The sequence below is a fragment of the Geospiza fortis genome, unplaced genomic scaffold (genome assembly GCF_000277835.1).
Source record: "Geospiza fortis unplaced genomic scaffold, GeoFor_1.0 scaffold157, whole genome shotgun sequence".
NCBI lineage: Eukaryota > Metazoa > Chordata > Aves > Passeriformes > Thraupidae > Geospiza > Geospiza fortis.
Genome location: NW_005054314.1, coordinates 6,673,474 through 6,695,180, shown reverse-complemented (window position 1 = coordinate 6,695,180; position 21,707 = coordinate 6,673,474).

Here is a 21,707-nt window from a genome sequence, read left to right as displayed (position 1 = left end):
ATTTTAAGAAAGGCATTATTCCACCTGCCTTTTTCTTGTAGTTTCCCATCGAGCTTATCAAAGACATGAAATTAGTAAACTAAATAAAGCACCCTTCCATTTTCTACATTTCAGAGAGAGATCTGAGATCAAGAAAACAATAGCAAACTCTTAAGGGCAAAACCATATTTCTCTTTTTTTTATGCAGATTTCTCAGGCTTTGGTGGTGGAGGAGGAAATGTCTGCTCTTTTGCTGTCATTTGTTTTATTCTTTACCCTGAGGAAAAATAAGGAAAATCTGGAAACCTGGGGAGCTGCAGAGGGACAAAAAATGATGTTTTGGGCAATATTTTGAATAAGTAATGACTGACTCCTCAGTGTTGAAAATTATATTACTGCTGCATTTCAGTTCTTTCAGATGCAGTCTAAAATTAATTAGGATTTCAAATTATGTTATTTCAAATTTATTTCAGTATACAGGTTCAATGCCTATATTCTATGTATTTCTATATCCCCTGGAGCTATGTTTCAATGAATATGTAGAATGTTGCATGCATTTTCCACTTCTTACCTCCACAAAACACACTTTTCCTTTGCATCTGCATTAAAGAGATGTGGTTTTTATAGTGGGTACACATCAGAAACTGTATGTAAATACCTTTCTGGTAAAAAGTCAATAATATTGATGCTTTGTAATTCTGCTGTGTTAGTTTTTCCTACTTTAGAAATGTTTACAGGCAAACAGTAAATGTAAATACCTTAACATGCAGAACAGCTCTGTCTCAAATATTGCCTATATTTGTCATTATTCTAATATAAACAACATACAGGTATTTATTACACAGACCTGCCCAGTAGTATTTTCTGTTTCATAAATAAATTATGCATAATACATTTTTCACTCTTGAAAAGGTAATTAAATACTACTTTCAAAGAAGAAAATAACTAATGTAGATATAATTATAATTCTGTTTCTTTTCTCTTAATCAAATAGGACTGGAGATTTTGCATTGTTCTTTGTGGCTTTTCTTTTTTCCTAGACTTGGAATTTCCATTGACTACAGCTTTACATCTTATTGCATCTATGTAAGGAATACCACACCTCATGTAATTAGCAGTGGTAGAAGAATTTCTTGAACTGTTTATTTGAATGACCTGCTTTTGCTTTGTGGGAACATCTTTCTATGGGGCTGAGAATTTTGCTGTAGGCTTCAGGACCAACTTTGATATCTTTTCACCTTTAATTTTCTTAATAGAGCATTCTTGGCAAAGCAGCTATTATTGCTCTTATTTTTTCCCTGCTCCATATTTTATATTCCAATATTCCATGCTGGCTGGAGTGAAACAACTGTGTGCTTAATTTCCCTCTTTCTGCTTCCCACCTTTGCTGCCTAACTGTACCTCTTTTATTGATGCCTTTCATTTTTCCACTGAGTCTCCAAATTTATGAATAAATCTCCTGAATGTCTCTTTTAAGTTGTCTCCAAGCACAAAAAAAAAAATAAAATAATTCAAGGGAGTCTAAATTCTGTGCTTGCTCTCACCCAATGCTTTTACTTACCAGGGGACTTAAATTGGTGGCAGAAGCAGTAGAACAGTGATAGAACCCCAATGCCCATCTTAAACATTCAGACTGAAAATTAACATTTCTTTTCTTGCTTTTTAATAACTTCACTTGCCTGAACACAAATCTGCATCCAGATTTGTCCCCTTATCTTTGTTTCAAATAACTTAGTGCCACTAGGAGAAATCATGGGCTGAGCTAGACACCAGCAAAGGGTTCCAGGATTTCACTGCAGGAGATTTCTGGGCCTGAATGTGCTTCTGCCTCATGTCTCAACAGTGAGTTAGAGCTGACAGAGCCACTTTTGTGTTGACCTCATCCACATGGAGATTAGTGGAAGCAAAAGTGACCAAAAGGCAAGCAGGGAGAGTTATGGTTGGGATCTCTGAGAGAAGACTCCAAATTTTATTGATTTCACCTCTTCTCTGCTAAAGCCAACTCAATTCTGGCGCACCAAGGGCAGGTTCAGGTTAGCCTCAGCCTCCTAAGCTGTATCTGACTATTCAAAGCTGCCCACCAAGCTGCCCTTGTGGAGGGGGCTGGAGATGAGGAAAGGCTGTTGGTTGGCAGATGTCCCTACTCCAGGTGGGTTTTGATAAATGAGATTAATCTCCTCTGCAAAGAGCAATGTCCTGGAGCTCTGGAGCTCTGATTTTGGCAATGTTGGCACAGTTAACACCTGTTGGCATTACCATCCTTGGAGTGGAATGGTGAGATGGGTGCTGTATCTCTTTTCACCTGCCAGTATGTTATGGAAACAACTTTCAGCCCCAGTTTAGCTAAATTCTTTGGAGATGCAGCACTGACAAACAAGGCATTGTTTCCAAAGTAGAAAATTTCCCCCATGTCTTAGGGTAGTTACCTGGGATTGTTCAGATTTTGTCCAATCTTACTGCTTAGTTATCAGTGAAAGTCCTTGCACTTTGCGTAGCCCATAGAAAATACTGAAATTAATTCCAGATTAAAGCACTGTTCAGTAGGAAATTATGTGAGAGAGGCACTTTAGGAATTCATTCATATTTAGAAAATCTTATTGAAAAGAAAAATAATTCAACTGAGACCAATATGGGCACTTTCCCTTTCTCACTAACCAATGTAGAATAAAAAAAATCAGCATTCTTCACTCAGATGGAGATTGATTCTTGTTACAGTTGTGTTTCATCACTGGTGCTAGTGCAGTGGATTTGTACTGAATGAAGCTTAGCTCCACAACAGCAGAGTGGAAAATTGTAAAGGCATATATATATATTTTTAAGGCTACATAAACAGTACTTAAACCAGTATGGGACTGGTTTAATTTTCAGCCCTGTGTTTGTTTTGGAAGAATAAGGGGAAAGTAGAGGAGAGAAATATTTTTCTGTGAGAGGTAATTGCCAGAGGAGCAGAGAGTGCTTGTTTCATAATCCGCCCTTTTGGACATTACTCAAAGCCTGCAACACTCCCTGGAAATATTCCCACAACCTTCCCTGAGCTGAGCCTGGATCAGGTCTGAGCTGGCAAGGAGGTGCTCAGTGCTCTGGATTAACCTGGCTCTTCCAAGCCCCCAGTCCTGTGTCTGTAAAGAAATGGAAGGGAGTCCAACAGAGGCACAGGAGGCAGCCTGGGGAGCCAGTGCTTGGCTGCTTTGTACAAGCATTTGCTTTTTAAGGGCTGGCATTCTGCAACCCAGAGAAAGGAACTGGGAGTTTTGTTTGTTTGACAGCATTTCCAGTGTGTCCTTCTCTATAATTCAACCTGATGTCTCAATCTGAACATGTTTTTTCATTCTTGGTGATTGGGAGTAAGCTGTCACCCAAAGTGCCTGCTAGGAATTTCCTAATTAACATGCTAATCAAGATTTGCCTCAAGGTGTTGCTTAGAATCATTAGTAATACAAAGAAATAGCTAACAGACATGTGTGGCAGGACTTGAAGAAAAGAATGTGTCCAGAGAACACTGTCTGCTTGTGCCATAACCATCAAAGAAGTGCAAATAACAAATCAGTCAAACTGGGTTATAGTGAGTCATGAGGCCACATGAAGAGTCCAGTCTTAATTAGACAATATTGGGTTATGCTTTGGGGCAGGAGAGTGGGAAGGCTCTGGGGGAGATGCCCTGGGAGGATGCCTGTGAGAGGGGAGAAGTTTTGGAAGCGGCTTTGGGTGGTGGGACTCTGCAGGACTGGTTTGTGCTGTCTGCAGAGAGCAGCAGCTCTGAGAGTTTTGGCTGAGCCCTCCCTGCTGGCACTCGGAGCCAGATCACCCAAGGTCCATGTCCTCATCAGCATCCCTGTAGCATAACATGGATAAATAAATGAACATTTTCACTCTGCTACAGACTAGTCCTTATTGCAGCTGTGTTTTACTGCTGTTGCCAGCAGGTCCCTCCAGGCAGGGCTGCACACCAAAGCTTTTCACACTGGGTGCAAGTTCTGTGTTCAAACAGCGCTGTCAGCTTAGTGCAGGGGAAAGGATTTCCTCTGGAGGAGGCCATAGGGCCCACAGCTCAAAATCCAGGATCCTCTACTGTGCCAGGAGGTGTTACCTAAACGCCAGGGCTCTGGAATGAGCCAGCTCCACAGATGGGAGCAGGCAGGCAACCAGAGGCACTGGCACTTCCTTCCATGGAGGTACAAATTGTTTGTAGTGACTTCCACAGGTTAGCATAAAAGGCACCCTAGAAACGTGAGGGATAAATGGCAGCACCACCAATTGTTTCAAACATAAGGAAAAGCCTTTGCAGGCAATAATTCTGGCACCTGTATCCATTAGCAACAGATTAGTGGGAAGCTTGAAAACAAGACAGGGTGGTACAATCAGGTTAGTGATCTCACCCTGCACCTAAATACACTCATCTGGAATTCATATTGCTCATTGGTGAGAAATCCTTTGGTTGGTCAGTGGGGGCTAATGGGGAGGAGAGCTTTCTTTGTTACCTGGAAAAGAATTTGGGATGAATCTTGAGTTCAGTTTGATCTGAGTTATGACAACAGGATTCAAAAGGTGTAGAGGGTTTCTTAGGGGATGCAGTCAGCTGTCACTTAGAGTTTAAGGCTAAATTTACTTTCAGTTTTGTATATTGCAAATCTGACAACACTGTAAAATATTGAAGTCTTTCTTGTGGTAGCATGCTGGGCTACAAGAGTTTATTAAGTACTAGTTTATATTTTAAAAAATGGTTTGGAATGAAAAGTCTTTTTAAATGTGAAGAAGACTCTTAAAATTAAGCTGTTTGACATGTATGATTTAAGTTATAAAATCTGACTTGCCAGTCAACAATTATGAGTGTGTAATTTTCTGAGATGTTGATGCTTATTCAGTGACCAGTGACCTGTGTGGACATTACCAGCTGTTTAAATGTTCTCATTGTTAGGGCCTATTGCAGTGTAAGTAAATATCACAACCTTTTACACAAAGCCCCTGCATTAGAGCTGTACTTGTGTGGTTTTCTTTGCTGTGCAGCTTGTTTCTCATATCACCAGGAGGTGACAGGCTGCAGCAATCAGTGCACACAAGGGGACTGTGCACAGCCTTGGAAACGCAATCGCTTTGTTCTTGGCCTGTACTTAACTGTTCTTCAGTGTAACAGCAGGCGGTTATATTTTGATGATTTGCCTAAGAAATGTAAAAAGGAAGTTACAGACTCAATTTCTTTGGAACTGTGTAGATGCTAAAGGTTTCTGGCAAATTATAACTGTTTGTTAGAAAGAAGTGCTACTGACACAAAGTCATTTTATCAGCCTGTGTTTGAGTAACAGTAGGTCACCAAGGTCATGGACAGTTTGCCACATCAGATCCTTTCTTAGGGAAATAAACAATAATGGCTGTAAACTCCATGTGTGTAGATCAGGGCAGGAGAAGGTGGGCAGCTATGGAAGAAATTATTTTGTATCCTGTGGCCTGTCTTTCCTTGCAGCATTGGCAAGCCTTTCATCAAAGCTTCATTGTGTGCAGAAGAACAACAGCTTTAGTACTTTTGGTTCAATTGTCCTTGTTTCACCTGGGAACAAGTCTCAAACCAAGGCTGGTAGAAATCAGGATCAACTACAGATCTATGGTTACACAGAACAGTGAATTTGACCTGGGATTTTCCCCCCATTCAAGGTGGGATTGCAGAATATGGAAGTCTTGTTTGATTAAGAGCATGGATAAGTATTTTGGAAATATTTTTATCTTTAAAAAATACAAACACAGAAAAATTACTTGCAGCCAGCTATGTTGTAAAGTAAATAAATTATCTGTTGGCAGACTACTGGCCTTATAAGCTTACTGACCTAGGTTCATCATTGGGTGCTTTTGTGTGTTTGGCTATAAACTCCATTATATATGTCAAAACATGACAACTTCTTATTACTGAATTTAAAATGACTTTCAGAATTATCTGGATACTTGGAAGTTCTTTTGTTTCTACCCGTGATATTTGGGATACTTTAAAACCTCAAATAATTTAGATAAATGGGCATTTTCCCTTCCATCTTGCTTTCTGTATATGTTTTTCAAGCTTTAGGAAATTTTACTACAGAATGTAATATTTTAATATATTCCCTGATTGGAAAATTATAATTCAGTTTTAATATAGAATATTTGAATATGGTTTGTCTTTCATTTAAATGTTGCTATTTGAGTGATCTCATTTTTATTCAAGATCTTTGAAATATTCCAGACATGATTCAACCAAATATATTTTGTCATATTCTTCCAGTGTCTGCCTAGTTTCATTACTTTGCAAAGTAGTTATTGCAGAATTGCTTTTCTTTTCAGCAGAAGTAATCTGTGAATTATTTGTGAACAGGAAAGAACTTTCTCAAAAGTACTCCAATATTTAAGATGATATCTCTTGCTGTTCACATAGAAAGAAATATAGTTCCATAAAATCAGGACTATTGCAGGCATCTCCATACTAAGCAGGGAAAGGGAATGTATGGATTATTTGTAGGTGTTATTTCAACTTTAGTGCATCTAACCAAACAGTAATCTTCCCTAAATTATGGCCAGACAGTTTGTCCAGCACCACTGGGTGAAAGTACTTATGTCTTCCACGGTCATTACCTTTCCTTGTTATCTTAGGTGGTGTTGAGAGCCATGGTTGGTTCCTTTCCCTATTTATTGAGTTTTTCACCTTGTAAAAAATGTAATGCCAGCGTGTTTGCCCTGACTGGATACATTTATATGTATGTATTTTTATGCTCCAGGTGACTAGGACTGCTAAAACATTATTTCTCCAGTAAATCCTGAAAACCCAAATTGAGAAGAGTGTATTACTACTCTGAGACCTCTGTCATTGTTAGGCTTACCTTGTCGACTGAAGCAGCTCAGACTTGCATTATTTTATATCTCTATTTTAACATCACTTGGATTAACAGAAGGTTGGAAGATCACTAGCAGCATTTTTGTTATTTGCTTTCCAAAAGATTGCTGGCCCAGCTGCTTTTCACTTGTACGCTTGGTCACAATATGTGAACTGCAAAAGATTGCCTAATATCTCACGTGCAGGAATTAAAGCACCAACACATGATGCACACAAAGCTTATCTGCAATTGCTCAAAATGCATCATTGTTGCGTTTTGTGAGCTGTGACATTTTAAGCTCAGTTGCTGCCGGTGTATCTCCCAGATATGATGCATTGGATATTATACTTTCTGCAGTTAAGTAAAAGATCCAAAATCACTCACACAGGGTGAGGAGAGAGGACAAATATTTCTCATTTTTCAGTCTTGATTGATACCAAAGATTCATTGCACTTTATAAAAATTTTAGAAGTCCATCATACTTTACCTATTTACATTGCTCATTGTCTTGCTTCTTTTTCAGTTTGCAGTTCTAGCAAGTGCCAAATAAGGGTATTGCATCTGTAGTTAATATGAATAATTACTGAGCTGCCAAGAGTGGTCTTGGAATCTCTGTGAATGAGCTACAAGAGTTGATAATCCTCCTCTGTTTTAATTAATTACAGGAAAATAATCTGCTAGTCTCATCCGTTGTTTTCAAAGTCAAAAAAAAAGAAAGGCAACAGTGTCTAATTTCAGTTAAATCTTAAAATGTCAAAAACCGCCACTAAACCAAAAAAAAAATCTGAAAAGAACTCTTGATATAAGTATTTCCAGTATTTAATATTTGCCTACAAACCAGAAGTTTAATTTAAATAAAATATGCAGCCTTAAAACATAATTTGTAGCTTACTTGCTTAGTGCCTGTGTTCCTCTGGGGAATCAAAATGTGTTTTAGGGTGGCTGTTGAGAGATGTGGGGTGCAAGGTACTCCTCTGTCCCTCAAACCCCCAGGGCCATCAGCCCTTTTTGTTGTTGTTTCCTGCTCAGCTTAGAAATGCTCTGTTGAAGCTGCTGCATTGTTAATGAAAACTCACTGTGTAGTGCCCAAGATACTCTCCTTTGAAAAAGGAAATTAAATTTTAAAAGCTTAATTAAGATAATGCTGAAGATCTGGTTTACCTACAAACAAATGGTATCAGAGTTAAGGGAATGAACGTTGCTGTGCCAAAGAGATTCCAGGACAGGCATCTTTCAGCTGATCTGGTGCTGGTTTATTTGTAAGCAATTGTGTAGCTTTCTTAATTATTCCTCATCACTAGTGAGGTAGCAGATAATTTAATTTGTGATATTGCTGACAGAGAGGCTTCCTCATTACCATCAAGTTAATTTGTGCTATTAAATGTGTCTGTTACCTTCCCACTCAAATTATGAGCCATTGTGGGATGTGTCCTGTTGCAGAGCAGCTCATTCCATGAACGCTTGCTAATTAGAGAGCTACAGTGCAACTTGTGATTAAAGCATTTAAATTTTGGAGTGTTCTGATGACCTGGTATGAATTAAAACTGCTGAGTGAACTTCATTTATGGGATTTTTAATTATTAGCCACAGTTCCACTAGGACTTGTGTTGGGATGTGGTGTGGCATGTACATACTGATATGATATTAGTGGTTTGTTTATGGAGTGAGTTCTGCCTGGTGTCATAGCAGGAGACATTTTATTTTAGACTCGTAAAAAGAAATTCAGGCCTTGCTCCAGGCATTCATCTTTAACTTCCCAACAGATGAATGTCTCAGTCCAGGAAGTCAATTAAGCTTTGTGACAATTCCACTTGTCCTTCACCTGTTGATTGCAAAACCAGGGCTGTCTGACAGCTACCTGATAAATTCCTCTATGCTACCTCTCTATTCTGAGGGACTAAGAGCCCAAAATTCTTTTACTCATTAAAATAACATTTAAAAAAAAAGATGTTTTCTTTTTTTCTTCTTTTTTTTTTGACACAGTGTTCAATATAAATGCTATATTTTACCTTTAAAGTATTGATTTGTTATAAATGTGTTGTTTGCCTGTTCTTACAGGATAGCTGAGTGCTTGCAAATAGCTTTAAAAGGTAGGATAGAAGAAATTTAGTGTATTTGATACCACTTACCAAGAACCAAAAACAAAAGTAAGAAGCACATGCATATAATGAAGGGTAGCATTTGTGTGAATGGATGTTCAGGTTCTGTTAACAGGATTCATAATTATGACATTTTCTTTTTCTGTCCAGAAGATTTTCAAGTGCAATTTTGTAGAACAGAAGAAAACACAAGCAGAGTTGGGGAAAAGGAGGATGGCAAGAAGCAGCACTTTTTGCCTTTCATCACTGTACTCTATGTTGAATTTAAGCACAGAACTGTTTAGGGGTTCATTCTCTGCTTGCCAAGGCTTGTGGTCCTTGTCTTTAAGTCCTACCATCTGATCTCTATTTCAACACCCCCTTGAAGAGGAGTTAGTCATAAAACAGCTCCTTGAAATAGCAGTAGTGGTGGGTGGGGATAGTTGAGCCCACTGCGGATAGAAAGGAAAAACTTCTGTTAAAAATATGAGAGATGCGAGCCATTTTTGTGCCAGCTCTGAGATCTGTGAACAGACCTGTCTTTGTGGAAGCAGATGCAGCGCTGGGAAGCTGAGTGGGAAAAGCCTCCTGAGCACATTGTTACACATTACACATCTCATCTGTGCTGGTGTCAGTCAGACAGGGATGTTTCCTGAGGGAATATGTCAGAGTGACATTCAGTGACAACACCTGGAAACACGGAGTGTTATTAATGGTAGGCAGATCTCACAGGGCTGCCTCCTCTCCCTGCCTTTTCTCAGCCAAGTGACGCAGGAATCCTCTCTGAAAGTGGTCACAAATAGCACTCTAAGTCTCCTTATATTGAGGAATGTTCCATGTCAATGTGTCTTAGCCAGATGAACAATATCAAGCAGAATTAACTTTAACATGAGGGAATACTGCAGTCTCTTGTAGGAAATCAATGCAGGCTCTGAAGTTTCCGCTCACAAAGGCCCCATGTTCACTGAGCACAACTCTGCTCCATTGGACACATTCCTTTCTGTGGGGAAAGCCAAGGTTCCAGACCCTATTAAGCCTTAAGTCTCTAGTGAAATGAGATTTCCCCCGAAAAATCAACATTTTTCCTTGCTTGTTTTTTTTTTCTTCAGGCTAAATTTAAAGTCACAATTCATTTTTCTGTCTCTCAATCATTCTTCTGAAGTCAAAACAATCTCTCAGTTGTAAATGTTTGGCTCTAACAGACTGTAGCAGATGTGTTTCCTGATTAAAATATCCCCAAATTTGTCCCTTTAGGCTCAGGAGCACACAGAGCAACACGAAGCATCCAATGCTGGCGCTCAAGGGCAAGAAAAGTGAGATGTGAGTCACCATCCATGGCTGCCTGAGCTGTGCATGGATGGCAGTCAGTGGATGCATGGAGAGAACAGTTTGCATGGCCCAGCAGTGACTCAGGCAGGAAGCTTTGTCTCCATGTCCATGAGCGCTTGCACGCACACAGAATCTCCTGCAGGTTCTCCAGAGCAACCTGGCTTTCAGTGGTGCTCACTTCCAGCACAGCCTTTCACTCAAGGGTGCCTATGATCAGATCTCTCTCAGAGCCTCTGATTCTCCTTCCAGCAGCTGCTGTTCAGGTGTGCCCCTGTCCTTGGACAGCTGAGCAAGGCAGGTCCCACCCAGGCACTGCTTCAGCAGCCACTCTCGCTCTTCCCTCTCTATCCTTTGGCCTGGAGATCCTCTCAGTGACAATCACCCTCCTTCTTGGGGAATTTAAGCACAAAGGAGTCAGATTTTGCTTTGTGGGTGATGGGTCTTGATAACTCCTTGCACTCCCCTGTAGGCAGATCCCTTATGGCAAAGAGGAATGATTTTTTTATGGTGATGAAAAAGCACACTCCCTTGAGCTTGTGCTTACAAAATCCCATTGGTATTTTTCTTTGTTTGCAAGTTTTGGAGGCTAGGGAAGAATTTCTCATGCAAGTTAGACTGACAAGAGGCTCTGTGGACTCTTTCACTTTAGGTTAATTAATTGGGGACTCTGGGTAGAGTTAAAGCACAGTGTGCCTGCCTGTGATTTATTTCTCAGTCTTGCCTGGTGTGACATCAAGCTGAGGGTCAGGAAATGACCACTGCCACAAGTGTAAGTCCTTTATCCTATTTAGCATCCTAAATAAGGAAAAGAAGCCTGAGGTTCCCACAGGCACAGCTCTCAGGACACACATATGCTCCTCTCCAAGAAAGGTTTCAGTGGGTAAGGGCAGTCTAGACACTTCAGTATTTGGTAAACATCATGCAAAACAAAGGAAGCAGGGTTTTAGCCATCTCACTCAAAACTTTTTACTTTTCATTCTGAAGTGTATCCATTTGTCTTTCTCTTCAATCCACTCTTCTCTGCTTTATGCATTACTCAATTATTTGTATGCATTCCAATTTAGCTTTAAAAGTCAGTATTTTTCTGCCATGAAAAAAAAGCTCAATTAAGAATTTTCATCTGAAGAATGCATGTGGCAGCTTTCCTGCCCTCACTTCAAATGACTTATAACCAAAAGCAAAGTGAACCCCATATGTGAGTGTACTGTTCCTCACTTCCAATTTGAGCAGACCATATGAAATCTTTGCAAAGACTTTTGCTAGGAAAGCTTTTTCACTGGAGTATTTGGGAAATGCAAACAAAAAGGAATATGAACAAAGCAAATTGATATTCACATGACATTTTTAAATGTATTCTGCAGGCTCTCTGCAGAGATTCATTTTTTTCTGTTTCATCAGTTGTATAGAGAAGAAACTAAAGTAATGCCTACCAGTGGAGCAGATTTTTTTATGCCTGCTACTCTTGCAGGTCTTGTGGGAAGACTTTTTTCACTTTTGCTGGTTTCAACTAAGTGTTCTCTTAGAGTGGAGAAATTCAAGGAGACCAGAAGCAGGAGAGATGGTTCTTTATATCTTTTCCCCTGGAGTTTCTAGTACAAGTAATGGCAAAGGAGATGGCAGCTGACACAATTTAGAGCACCCTAATGGATTCCAGCTTGGCCTGGAACTGAAGGCAAGTAGACAGGGGCTTTTCATTTGTGGGAAGCCTGACTGATCATGGGCAGAAGGGCAACCAGTAATATTAAAATATTAAAGTCTTTTCTCTCCTTTTGGTTGAGCTGTAAAAGATTCAAGTTGAAATTAAGTTTGGCTCATTTGCATCTTAATCCTGCCTTGGACTTAGGCACTTTGAGGTGAGCATTGAGGGAGACAGTGAGAAGACACAGCTCAGCAGATGACTGATGAATACACAGACACAGCCAAGGACCATTATGACACAACTGAACTTTTTAGTAGCTCTCTTCTCTTTCACCCTGTCTGCAGCCCTGGCATCTGATGACAGATGTCTCACAGGTAGAAATCAACTCCCTTGAACCAGGAGGATGTAGGAACATTTTTGATCTCTGGGATTATCAGTTATGCAATTATCAGTGTGTTTTACACAAGGAAATCTGTTCCGTGAGAAAATGTTGCCCATGCATGTTTATAGTTTGGTTGATGGGAAAAATGTGTAACTTTACTGATCATTTGATGAATGTCATCTGCAACACCTGGGAATAGATCTAATTTCCTTTATCCCTTACCTAAGTTTAAGATCAAATGTGAAATATCTGTTGATGTTTGCTCTCTGAGCTTGACTTATCCTGTCTATAGCTCTGCAAGTATCCCCTTCAATCAGGCAGAAACACCACTATGGGGCAGTCCAAGACACCACTTGTGACAACAGCATCGATGTGCTTTTAGTTCCTGCTGTCAAGTGAAAACAAATAACCTTGATTTTTTTATTTTTTAATGGCAATTCCACTTACCCAGAGGTAGGTGAGAGGAGAAATGACATGCTGTTTTCACTTGCGAGTTGTTGTTTGTCATTTGAAAATCCATAGTCAGATGACAGCTGAGACCCCACGAGGCAAGCATTTGTAGCATTTGTGTAGTGTTCTTCCACTGCTTTCTTCTTGTGGTTTTTTAATAAAAGATACATTTAAGGCAAAAAGAAAAGCCACATGTAAACCTTTAATGCCCTTACCTGAAACAAAAATGTTTCTGTAGAGCCTCAATAAACCCAGGCTTAACAGAAGACTCTGAAGGAAGATCTTTAACTCTGCCTTGAGGAAAACAAACTGAAATAAGAATATAGATATATTGATGATGAGGATAATGATTCTTATAGTTGCTCTAATAAGTAGTAAGATTTAGCTGGGTAGTTTGAGGTGTTTTGGCAGAACTATGTGACTGATATCACTCACATTTCATTGGAGATTTTTTGCCTTGTGTTTCACCAGGAGAATATAAGGCAAAAGCAAAAAAATATTTGTGTCATTTTATGATCACAACAGTCCTGTGGATTATGGAATCCAAGCCCTGTGGAGAGTGAGCAAAGGAGATTCATAAAGGAATTTTTTCTTTTCATCATCCAGTTTTCAGGACCCTGGTGGAGTTAATGACAGAGTTCAGAGCCCATTGCTCTCTGTGCAAGGAGAGTTAAAGGCTATGAACACAATAAGGAAGGCACCATGGAAAGCCCACTTAGCCAGGAGGGTGTGGAAAGAAGATGCAGAAAGACCAGGATCATTCAAGGGACTTTAGGAATACCTCGTGAATTCCTTTTCCTGAAGGCAAGCCATCCTTGTCAGGACAGAAAAGTTAGCAAGCATGACAACATGATCAGACTTGGGGAACTTCAAACTAGACCAGCTCTACCCTGTAGCCAGAATGCTCACAGAAAAGGCAGTTTGAGTGCTTGGAATACCCACACATCTGTGTTGAGTCCAATTTGAAGAGGTTTAAAACAAGTAGGGATTTGGCTGCAGGATTTTCTCGTAGCAATGTGCTCTGTGACAGCTGAAAGAGACAAGAAAATCCAGATTCTCTTCAGGGGTTATTAAAAGGAAGCTCTGCTGCAAAGAAGGGAGAGACAGAACAGCTCCAGGAGACATATTTCTCTTGTAGGAACATGAAGTTGGTGCGGTCAAGGGGTGGTTTTGGTGATATCAGCCTTGGCTTCATTACCACTGTTGGTTGTTGTGGTGTTGTTGGGTCCCCAGGACGAGGTGAGAGATGAGAATTTGACTCCAAGTTCTCAGAAGGCTGATTTATTATTTTATGATATTATGTTATATTAAAATAAATCATATACTAAAGAAAGAGAAAGGATACATCAGAAAGCTAGAAAGGAATGATAATAAAAACCCGTGACTGACCAGAGTCCCGACACAGCTGGACTGGGATTGGTCATTAAGTAAAAACAATTAACATGGAACCAATCAGAGATGCACCTGTTGGTAAGCAACCTCCAGACCACACTCCAAGCAATCAGATAACTATTGTTTACATTTCTTTTCTGAGGCCTCCCAGCTTCTGAGGAGAAAAATCCTGGTGAAGGGATTTTTCAGAAAATAATCATAGTAACAGTTGGTCCTTTGAGTATTGTGGAGCTTGAGGGACCATGATCGCTGAGAGCTCTTTCACTCAGAGGGAGGTGCTGGAGAAGCCGCTGAGGCCCAGGAGAGCTCAAAGAGCCTCACTCAGGACCACTGTTTCTATGTCACAAGATGCTTGACTTTGGTCATCAGCAAGTTTCCATCCTGGCCATAACCTGTGCAGTAGCTGGGCTGTAACAGTGGCACTGCTCCTCTCAGGCTGTGACTCAGGGAAATGCTTCACCAGGGCTGCAGAGGATAACTGCTCAAGGCTGGCCTTGTTTGGGCAGCTGCTGCTCCTGGCCGTTCCCATCTGCACCACTCAACAGTGTCACTATAGGACATGAAATAAAACAACGCAGACACACAGCTCTCCAAGATAAAAAGAGGGCCTTTAATTTCTGACTCCAACATTTATAGATTTCCAAAAGCAACAGTGGATTGGAGGGTGACAGTGCCACCTCTCCAATGACACTGGACAAACTAACAGTCCATCAAATTTCTCCTCCTCCATAAAAGAATGTAAAACAATACGTTATTTACAAAGAGTGTGTGAGAAAGTTTGTTACAAGAATGTAAACATCAGAAGGCTTAGAAAAACTTAAAAAACCAGGGTGACATAAGAGCTCCTGGTAAGATCCAGGAGTATCTCATGGCTTGACTGATGTGGCCAAGGGACACTTCATCTCTCAGATGCTTCAGTCCAGGTTTATCAGGAGCTTCTGAGATTGCAGCCAGGCCCAAGGATGGGGTGGGGTGGGACCACCAGGCTCACACAATGTTAGAGTAAAATTACAGTTTCCCTGCTACTTCTATGAGAATTAAGAACAGCTACTCTGCTCTGTTACACTCTGTGGCCTGGAAAACCCAGCAAATTACAGGAGTGCAGCGTTATTTATGTAGAAGTGGACTGCCAGTGTTGAGGAATGTTGAAGACCCTAATCCCAGAAATTAAAATGACAGCTAATGACCTATGAGTGAAAAGAATGTGGCATTATCCCCCAAGATATAAGCTACATTTATGCATTGGTTTATTATTTATGATGCATCTGTCGTGTGCACTTGAGAAATTACACATCAGGATCCATAATAGTCTTACAGAATATTTCATAACCTGTGACTGCTAAATTGATAAGCTTGGGCTCCTTACTGACTCAGCTTTTCTTGCACACCCCATCCCATCATTTTACTCACCAATTCTTTGGAAATAAGGAGAAGTTTGTCTCTTAAAATTACTTTTTTGAAAGACAATGTACTGTCTGATTCATCTAATCAAAGCAAGGCACTTATTTTTCCTCCTGTGCCCCATTTAGGCATTCGTTGTCAAACACCAAATCCAAGCCTAAGTGACTGCTGGCCTGGGAGCTCTGCTTCTTTTATGGATTCTGCCAAACTCTGGCATATAGCCCAGAAGGAGCTTAAAGCAAACTTATCTCATTTCCACTGAGGTCTAATAGGTGTGGGAATTCCCCTGAGGTGGTACAGAAGTAATTTTCTCATCAGCTGTCAATGGTCCCAATCCACATGGCACAGATAATTTAAGCATCTCAAAAGGGTAGCTTTAATTTAACAGCAGCTCAGGCTGGGTCCACGACCTTGAACAGAAAATTCAGGGGTTTTCCCTGGTTTGTGAACTCTGCTGTATTTTATTGACTCCCTGTTCACCTTATATTTTCTAAGATAAGTAGTCACTCTCACAGGAGATAGGCGTGAGGTATTCTGTGAGTCCTTGCAGTTGTGTTACTGATGCCAGTTTTGCATGTTTATAACTCTGTCACTGCACTGAGTTTGGCTGAGAGAATTTGTACCATAATCGAATTAAAAAAATAATAATTTTTGTCCTATCTTCAGCTTTTCCTGTCAAATGACAAATCCAGATATTAGAGCCTACTGAGAGAAGAGCTTTCACAGAAAAGGATGTGTGTTATGTATTTGTAGGTGATATCCCTGGGATAATATTTAGGATCAGGTGATGTTTTTGCACAGTACTTTGGCCAGGGTTAGCTGCAATATTCCGTTTTGTAACTGTACAAAGGAGCAGGGAAAGAAAAACCAAAACCAACTAAGTTGTCTGGAAGTGAATTGTTCTTAATTTGTTGGCTTTTGCTTTCCTTTTCTTGGGAAGGAAGGGGGAGAATATGGTCTTAAAATGGCTTTTTGTTTTGAGACACTTTATTTTGTGAATGATGCAGAGGAAGCAAAAGATTTTGAGCAAGGATTTTTTAAACAAAACTGGGAAAGCATAAATGCAATTTGATCATTTGGGATTGGGATTGAAATGTCCCAAGCATCAATGAAAATGACAACTAAAGAATAAGTGGGGAGCAGTGAGCAAATGCACTTACTGGGAACTGGAATAGCACCACATTCTTACTGGACCAGCTCCTGTGTAAGACCAGGTGGGGCAAGGTGTGTAGAAGGAATATTTTATAATGATAAAAGGGATCAAGAATTCCTTTTTTAAGCAAAGGAATCATTGGGGAAGTAGCAATTACACACAGAACACTGACAGAGCAAAATGTTTTCATTAAATCTATTCTTATTCTATGTCCTAAATATAGTCCTTATCATATTTTTAGTTCTGTGTTTGACTTGTTAGAGGTTTTTGTTTTATAAGAGAAAGGCAAAAAACAGCAGGTCTTTTAGAAACACTCTAAGTTGCTATTTGCTGCAAGAGAAAGTATATACAGAACACACAGCAATGTGGAAGGGGTGAAGGATTTTATGGGAATTTAGTTCTCCTTCCCTGAGTAATGCCACAATCCCAAAGCTGTAAAAACCTTCCTGCCTCTCAGCACTGCCATGAATCTTCCACTTCTGAGACCATAAATGTTGACTTTCATACCATTATATTCTGGCAAGAGTGTACCATTAAACTCACATGTTTTGTAGGTTCTGCTCTATTTTTTGTATTTTAAGGTTCATAGGCAAATATTTTCAAACAGAAGCATTTGACCATCTTGGAGGAGGAAAATAAAATAAAAAAAAAAGGTTTGAGAGCTTGTCTGGTATCTAGTAGGCGTCACCAGTGCTACCTGTGAGACCAAAGATCCAAAGTCTGTTCTGGGCAGGTGGTTGTAGCAACTGGACTGGGTTTCTAGCAGCATGGACTCACCATAGAAAAGTCAAGTTCTGCTGGAAGATGTAAGCATCCTTGCTTCAGTTCAGGCTAGAAGTTCAGGTCCAGTAAATCTCAAATGTTTCTGAGGTTCAGGATGTTATGGTTTTGATGGATAAATTCAGATTTTGAAGAAATAAATGCTTTTCATTAAAAGATTCAGGAAATAAAATTTGCTTTTCTTTACCTAATTCCTACCCCAATGATGTGCATAAATCAGACTCTGTAGGAGTGAACAAGTTGCTTTCTCTACAGGAATTTCCAAGAAAGGAAAAGCACCACCTAGAAAGAGAGTTATGCATTTATTTCAGGACTTTCTTTCATTTTTCCTCAAAATTTTAAATTGTGTTGCCTTTGATTTGAAAATATTCTGGTGAGCTTTCAGTTTCTAAAAGCTTTCTCATCTACCTCAATAATTTTTCTCCTGCTTATTTCATAGTGAAGCAATTGTTTTCTAAACTATGACATGTCATAGAGGTAAAAGGTAGTCATACTGATTTCTTGTTTAAGTTTCAAAGTTTTTTGGGTTTGGGTTGGATTTTTTAAAGTTGTCTTGATGTATCAAAGCTCAAATGTGAGTATGAGAGGGGAAAGGGAGACAAAATGAACAGAATATTTAAAGGCTCATTTCTAATACTGGCTGCTGTGGTTTGGATTGATTAAGGGTTAATAGATGGAATTCAGTCCACAACTACACTAAGAGTGATTACATGACAGAGTAATTCGCTTAAATGTTTTAAGGCAATTTATTTATAAAGTATTTGCCTCTTAAAGGCAATTGTTCTCCTTTAAAATAAGTTGGCATTAAGCATTTAACTAAGTTTCAGGGATGATGTATTGAGTGGGCCAAGCTTCTGTAAGTTCCAGGATTCTGCTTCATGAATAAAACTGTCAGAGAAAGCAACCAATAACTCTCTGTCTTGACATTATATTCAGTATAACAAATAAATCTTTAGGATCTCAACAGACCTGCCAACTTCATTAACAGTTATGCCTGAAGCAGAGAATGAAAGGAAATCAATTCATGGAGTTTGATATTTTAGGGTTTACAGAAGAGAGGGGTTAGTGGACTGTTGATGAACCTTCTGTGCTTGAGCTCAATCTTCCTCCTAGAGAGGGCAATGAAAATTATAAGAGAAAACTTCCATCCAAGGAAGGAACAGTGCTTGAAACAAGGGAAAGGGTGTGAATTAATTATAACTGGAAATAGAAACCAAAGCCTGTGAATCCTAAATAATAAAATCCTAAAAATAATTATGTTTTACAAGAAATATCTATTTCCTGTCAAGCTTTTTAAGGAAGTTAGCCCCAGTCTGCAAAACCTCTTCACCAGCTCAGGATCTGGTATTTGTAGCTGGACAGAGTTTTTTACTTTTTTAAATTTCAAAAGTATTTCTCTTCTGCTTCCAGTAAACATGTTACAGTTGACCTCGCATGAAACATAGGCCAGTATTGTAATATTCTGATTCTATTCATTGGAAAGTCTATGAATGTTTCTAATATGACAGAAAGTATCATCTGCAAAACAGTTGTTGAGAAAGTTTCTGTGAATTTTAAATTTATTCCCACTTAAAGAGTCCAACATGTATGCCTGGGCCTATAAATTCAAGAATAGTCTTTAGGGATGGAGAACAATCTGAAGCATAACAATTAGGTAGAAGATAAATCTATTGAACATCTACATTATGCATGTATATGAATAATTCCACTATTTAAATTCCTCTAAATCATAAGGAATAGAGAAATATGTTATCTGCCCTATCAAAATAGTAATTTTGTTATAAATTAACTGAATTAAATCTCACTTGGTTTCCTGTTATGTAGGATGCAATTTACATCATAAAGAAGATCATTTTAGCCTTCTGAATATTGAACAAGATTTAGGGTGAGGGAATACTGGAAAATCTTCCTATTGTACATCAGTTTTAGGCACTTTTTCTCTTACCTGGACTTCCACGCTGGCTTTATTATGAAATTTATTTCAGGGAAGTTCTTGCAGGCCTACAAGTTTATGCTGTATTTTCATGCAGTGAAATGGTACACATTCATACTTAATGATATTTCCAAATTCAAAAAACTTATAGACAAAAGGTCAGGGCATAGGAGATGAACAAATGAATAAGAAGGCCAGGATGGCAGGAAGGGAAATGTAGTGAAAGCAAGTGTCCAATTCATATGCGGTCAGATCATTTTTCTCCATCCGCTTGAGACATTTCATTGCATTCTCACCCCTTTTTTATTCACCATAGCTCAATGTGGCTTTGCAGCAGACAGATGCATCTGCTCAAGCAGCTTTCTGAAGAGATCACCCTATGAGATATAATGCTAAAGACTGATGCAGCTCATTAGGCAATTTCCTGCAGCAGGACACCATCCTCTAGTGCCAGTCAAGGTTTGAAGGATCACTTTAAGCCAAAGATCTTTGTCCTGTCAGTTGGAAGGAACAGTAAAGACAGATTTCACTGTGAACTGAGGTGCACCTAAGGGAGGAGTGTGAGCAGAATGCAGGGGAGAAGCTCGTTCCTTTCTTTGTTATAGGTCCAATGGTTACAATCTGAACCCAGGTTTCTCTTGTGCTCTTGGGACACAAGAAAAGTCAAGGCTGCTCCTCTAGAAAAAGAACTTGGTCCTGCCCATTGATCCTACTCCTGGGGTACTTTCTCTCATAAAAGCTAAAAAAGCAGAGTGGAGGAACTAGGAAATTTCTTGACTTCATCAAGTAATCAGTTCTATATTTTCTAATTGATGTGTGCAATCAGGCTAAAGTAGTAGGACAAGTTTTCTGAAGCTGCTTCTGACAGGATTAAGAGAAATTTAAACCCTCTTTCAATTTTACAATTTTACAGATAATTGGTCCCAACCATTCCTTACTAATGTTGAGCACTGTGAGCTGCTTGCTTGTTAATTATCCATATGAAGGAAAAAATGTGGGGCATTCTCATTCTGTAGAATAATTCAGTCCATAGAGACACAAGTTAATGGCTTCTGAACAACTGTAAATTATTACTGTGGAGTTGCTGCTCATAATCATTATTTGTTTAATTGCTGCTTCATGGTACAACAGAAAAATATTGATTGTGGAAGATTTGGTGCTTTGGGCAATGAAACTTTTGAAGTCCAATGTTTTTCTTGACATGCAAGCTTTTTAGTTGGATTCTGTAGGAGCTAATCCTACCAGGTCTGCTCTGATCCTTTTCTTCTATGGCACCTATCCTGTACCTGGGCGCTGATAGCCATGAAACTTGTGTTAAATTCCCTGAATTTATAAACAAGTACTCAAATTTGGTTAAGATCAACCAGTAGTCTTCTAAGGGAAAACTGAGACACTGAGGAAGTAAACATTTTGGCCAGGAGTAACTGTGTGCTCGTTTTCTCTGTGGTTTTATAGTGCCAATTCAGCTGTGATTTTCACTGGTGAGAGTGAGCCGCCCTGTCAGGTCACCAGTGATCCCACTGCCTTGTTTTTATTTTTGCTGCTCTTGTGGCTCAACTGCCTGTGATTTCCATTCAAGGCATGCTGATAAAAATTGTGTCCAGCCTCAGGTGGATGATAAAACACCCACTCAGTGCCACAAGAGTGAGTATGTGAATCCTTATTCTCCACCAAAACATCCTGCACCATTAGGGTGACAGAAATGTTGACCTTGACCTCAGTAGGAGAGCTCTGGGCAGTCCATGTTGATTGAAAGTGAAGTGCAACAAGATGCAGCCCGGCAGGCCTAGGGCTGGGCAGGGCAGCAGGAGCTGTGTGTGAGCTGGGCAAGTGGCAGGGTGTGCTCTTGATGCCTTAGGATTTTAGCTTTTATGTTTTTCATTTATTTATAATCCTGAAATTCTTCTATAACTCTATTATAACAATTCTTGTATAACTCTAAACTCTATACACAGTGTGAGCTGCTGCTTTCCCATTTTGGTCAGACACAATTCCTCTCCTGGGAATCAAGGACACCTCACTGTCTCAGGCCCTGAGAGATGTAAAACAAAAGTGAGTTGGGGGGAGCAAACTTGGAGTAAATGACTTCATTATCTGAAGCTGTAATTGGAAAATTAACCCCCAATATGCAAATGGACCAAACATAAAAGTATGAAAACCCATGACCCGTTGTCCATTTTTATATACAGCCCTTGAGTGAGCTTTGTCCGCCCCAAATACACCTGAGGGCCCTACAATAAATATAACAGCTTTTTATTCTCATCATTTTGTTTAGCCCCTGTTTTTAAGCAGCCCAAACAGGCCTGACTGTGGCTGCAGAGCTCTGGGAGGGGTGATTGCCCCGGCCAAGGCGCTGCCCAG